The sequence below is a fragment of the Oncorhynchus masou genome, unplaced genomic scaffold (genome assembly GCF_036934945.1).
Source record: "Oncorhynchus masou masou isolate Uvic2021 unplaced genomic scaffold, UVic_Omas_1.1 unplaced_scaffold_768, whole genome shotgun sequence".
NCBI classification, from domain to species: Eukaryota; Metazoa; Chordata; class Actinopteri; order Salmoniformes; family Salmonidae; genus Oncorhynchus; species Oncorhynchus masou.
In genome coordinates, this window is record NW_027014146.1 from 150001 (window position 1) to 155000 (window position 5000).

At 53.3% G+C, this 5000-nt stretch overlaps 1 protein-coding gene across 1 annotated transcript in view; it reads right to left on the reverse strand.

Annotated features, from left to right (window-relative positions):
- LOC135537406 (retinal-specific phospholipid-transporting ATPase ABCA4-like) overlaps positions 1 to 5000 on the reverse strand; it is a gene marked incomplete at its 5' end in the record, with an annotated part of 113541 nt that overhangs the window by 90944 nt on the left and 17597 nt on the right.

The following is a 5000-nucleotide window of genomic DNA, read 5'->3' on the forward strand; positions in this document are numbered from 1 at the left end:
CATTTACTAGAACACTTCACTGACAATGCTGAGAGACATTCACATCTCTCTCTCTCTCTCGCTCTCTCACACACACACACACTTCCATCAACACCACCCAACTCTTACCCCCTAACCCGGAAAATTGATTAGAATTTCCTGTATATATTGGAAGGACACAGCGAGGGAATGAAAGAATGAGGTCTGGATAGAGTGATTTACCCTCTTTCATGTGGTGAGTCCAGGGGTTCCATTTCCATGTGAGTCCCATACACAAAAACAACGAGGCCATAGGAAGGGTTGGTTCAATCCCACCTATTCAACACTTTCTCATGGACCACTCAAAGACAAGCTGGTAGAGCCATGACAGTAGGCCTCTCCCCCTGCCTCTCCCCCTCTGGTCTCCCTGCCTCACCCCCTGCCTGTCCCCCTGCCTCTCCCCCTGCCTCTCCCCCTGCCTGTCCCCCTGCCTGTCCCCCTGCCTGTCCCCCCTGCCTCTCCCCCTGCCTGTCCCCCCTGCCTCTCCCCCTGCCTCTCTCCCTACCTCTCCCCCCTGCCTCTCCCCCTGCCTGTCCCCCTGCCTCTCCCCCTGCCTCTCTCCCCCTGCCTCACCCCCTGCCTGTCCCCCTGCCTCTCCCCCTGCCTCTCCCCCTGCCTGTCCCACTGCCTGTCCCCCCTGCCTCTCCCCCTGCCTCTCTCCCTGCCTCTCCCCCCCTGCCTCTCCCCCTGCCTGTCCCCCTGCCTCTCCCCCTGCCTCTCTCCCCCTGCCTCTCCCCCTGCCTCTCTCCCCCTGCCTCTCCCCCTGCCTGTCTCCCTGCCTGTCCCCCTGCCTGTCTCCCTGCCTGTCCCCCTGCCTGTCTCCCTGCCTCTCCCCCTGCCTGTCCCCAAGCCTCTCCCCCTGCCTGTCCCCTGCCTCTCCCCCTGCCTGTCCCCTGCCTCTCCCCCTGCCTCTCCCCCTGCCTCTCTCCCCCTGCCTCTCCCCCTGCCTCTCCCCCTGCCTCTCCCCCTGCCTCTCCCCCTGCCTCTCTCCCTGCCTGTCTGGTTAAAAAAATGAAGAAAGAAATTAAAAGTAAATGTTGTTTTGTTCTGTTGGGTTATGAGTGACTACCCTTACAGAGGCAGAGTCAGACTGTGAGTGACTACCCTTATAGAGGCAGAGTCAGACTGTGAGTGACTACCCTTACGGAGGCAGAGTCAGACTGTGAGTGACTACCCTTACGGAGGCAGAGTCAGACTGTGAGTGACTACCCTTACGGAGGCAGAGTCAGACTGAGTGACTACGCTTACAGAGGCAGAGTCAGACTGTGAGTGACTACCCTTACAGAGGCAGAGTCAGACTGTGAGTGACTACCCTTATAGAGGCAGAGTCAGACTGTGAGTGACTACCCTTACAGAGGCAGAGTCAGACTGTGAGTGACTACCCTTACAGAGGCAGAGTCAGACTGTGAGTGACTACCCTTATAGAGGCAGAGGCAGACTGTGAGTGACTCCCCTTACGGAGGCAGTCAGACTGTGAGTGACTACACTTATAGAGGCAGCGTCAGACTGTGAGTGACTACCCTTACAGAGGCAGAGGCAGACTGTGAGTGACTACCCTTATAGAGGCAGAGTCAGACTGTGAGTGACTACCCTTACAGAGGCAGAGTCAGACTGTGAGTGACTACCCTTACAGAGGCAGAGTCAGACTGTGAGTGACTACCCTTATAGAGGCAGAGTCAGACTGTGAGTGACTACCCTTACAGAGGCAGAGTCAGACTGTGAGTGACTACCCTTACAGAGGCAGAGTCAGACTGTGAGTGACTACCCTTACAGAGGCAGAGTCAGACTGTGAGTGACTACCCTTATAGAGGCAGAGTCAGACTGTGAGTGACTACCCTTACAGAGGCAGAGTCAGACTGTGAGTGACTACCCTTACAGAGGCAGAGTCAGACTGTGAGTGACTACCCTTACGGAGGCAGAGTCAGACTGTGAGTGACTACGCTTACAGAGGCAGAGTCAGACTGTGAGTGACTACCCTTACAGAGGCAGAGTCAGACTGTGAGTGACTACCCTTATAGAGGCAGAGTCAGACTGTGAGTGACTACCCTTACAGAGGCAGAGTCAGACTGTGAGTGACTACCCTTACAGAGGCAGAGTCAGACTGTGAGTGACTACCCTTATAGAGGCAGAGGCAGACTGTGAGTGACTCCCCTTACGGAGGCAGTCAGACTGTGAGTGACTACACTTATAGAGGCAGAGTCAGACTGTGAGTGACTACCCTTACAGAGGCAGAGTCAGACTGTGAGTGACTACCCTTATAGAGGCAGAGTCAGACTGTGAGTGACTACCCTTACAGAGGCAGAGTCAGACTGTGAGTGACTACCCTTACAGAGGCAGAGTCAGACTGTGAGTGACTACCCTTATAGAGGCAGAGTCAGACTGTGAGTGACTACCCTTACAGAGGCAGAGTCAGACTGTGAGTGACTACCCTTACAGAGGCAGAGTCAGACTGTGAGTGACTACCCTTACAGAGGCAGAGTCAGACTGTGAGTGACTACCCTTATAGAGGCAGAGTCAGACTGTGAGTGACTACCCTTACAGAGGCAGAGTCAGACTGTGAGTGACTACCCTTACAGAGGCAGAGTCAGACTGTGAGTGACTACCCTTATAGAGGCAGAGGCAGACTGTGAGTGACTACCCTTATAGAGGCAGAGTCAGACTGTGAGTGACTACCCTTACAGAGGCAGAGTCAGACTGTGAGTGACTACCCTTATAGAGGCAGAGTCAGACTGTGAGTGACTACCCTTACAGAGGCAGAGTCAGACTGTGAGTGACTACCCTTATAGAGGCAGAGTCAGACTGTGAGTGACTACCCTTACAGAGGCAGAGTCAGACTGTGAGTGACTACCCTTATAGAGGCAGAGTCAGACTGTGAGTGACTACCCTTACAGAGGCAGAGTCAGACTGTGAGTGACTACCCTTACAGAGGCAGAGTCAGACTGTGAGTGACTACCTTTACAGAGGCAGAGTCAGACTGTGAGTGACTACCCTTACAGAGGCAGAGTCAGACTGTGAGTGACTACCCTTATAGAGGCAGAGTCAGACTGTGAGTGACTACCCTTACAGAGGCAGAGTCAGACTGTGAGTGACTACCCTTACAGAGGCAGAGTCAGACTGTGAGTGACTACCCTTATAGAGGCAGAGTCAGACTGTGAGTGACTACCCTTATAGAGGCAGAGTCAGACTGTGAGTGACTACCCTTACAGAGGCAGAGTCAGACTGTGAGTGACTACCCTTACAGAGGCAGAGTCAGACTGTGAGTGACTACCCTTACAGAGGCAGAGTCAGACTGTGAGTGACTACCCTTATAGAGGCAGAGGCAGACTGTGAGTGACTCCCCTTACGGAGGCAGTCAGACTGTGAGTGACTACACTTATAGAGGCAGAGTCAGACTGTGAGTGACTACCCTTACAGAGGCAGAGTCAGACTGTGAGTGACTACCCTTATAGAGGCAGAGTCAGACTGTGAGTGACTACCCTTACAGAGGCAGAGTCAGACTGTGAGTGACTACCCTTACAGAGGCAGAGTCAGACTGTGAGTGACTACCCTTATAGAGGCAGAGTCAGACTGTGAGTGACTACCCTTACAGAGGCAGAGTCAGACTGTGAGTGACTACCCTTACAGAGGCAGAGTCAGACTGTGAGTGACTACCCTTACAGAGGCAGAGTCAGACTGTGAGTGACTACCCTTATAGAGGCAGAGTCAGACTGTGAGTGACTACCCTTACAGAGGCAGAGTCAGACTGTGAGTGACTACCCTTACAGAGGCAGAGTCAGACTGTGAGTGACTACCCTTATAGAGGCAGAGGCAGACTGTGAGTGACTACCCTTATAGAGGCAGAGTCAGACTGTGAGTGACTACCCTTACAGAGGCAGAGTCAGACTGTGAGTGACTACCCTTATAGAGGCAGAGTCAGACTGTGAGTGACTACCCTTACAGAGGCAGAGTCAGACTGTGAGTGACTACCCTTATAGAGGCAGAGTCAGACTGTGAGTGACTACCCTTACAGAGGCAGAGTCAGACTGTGAGTGACTACCCTTATAGAGGCAGAGTCAGACTGTGAGTGACTACCCTTACAGAGGCAGAGTCAGACTGTGAGTGACTACCCTTACAGAGGCAGAGTCAGACTGTGAGTGACTACCTTTACAGAGGCAGAGTCAGACTGTGAGTGACTACCCTTACAGAGGCAGAGTCAGACTGTGAGTGACTACCCTTATAGAGGCAGAGTCAGACTGTGAGTGACTACCCTTACAGAGGCAGAGTCAGACTGTGAGTGACTACCCTTACAGAGGCAGAGTCAGACTGTGAGTGACTACCCTTATAGAGGCAGAGTCAGACTGTGAGTGACTACCCTTATAGAGGCAGAGTCAGACTGTGAGTGACTACCCTTACAGAGGCAGAGTCAGACTGTGAGTGACTACCCTTATAGAGGCAGAGTCAGACTGTGAGTGACTACCCTTACAGAGGCAGAGTCAGACTGTGAGTGACTACCCTTATAGAGGCAGAGTCAGACTGTGAGTGACTACCCTTACAGAGGCAGAGTCAGACTGTGAGTGACTACCCTTATAGAGGCAGAGTCAGACTGTGAGTGACTACCCTTACAGAGGCAGAGTCAGACTGTGAGTGACTACCCTTACAGAGGCAGAGTCAGACTGTGAGTGACTACCCTTATAGAGGCAGAGGCAGACTGTGAGTGACTCCCCTTACGGAGGCAGAGTCAGACTGTGAGTGACTACCCTTACAGAGGCAGAGTCAGATTGTGAGTGACTACCCTTACAGAGGCAGAGTCAGACTGTGAGTGACTACCCTTATAGAGGCAGAGTCAGACTGTGAGTGACTCCCCTTACGGAGGCAGAGTCAGACTGTGAGTGACTCCCCTTACGGAGGCAGAGTCAGACTGTGAGTGACTCCCCTTACGGAGGCAGAGTCAGACTGTGAGTGACTCCCCTTACGGAGGCAGAGTCAGACTGTGAGTGACTCCC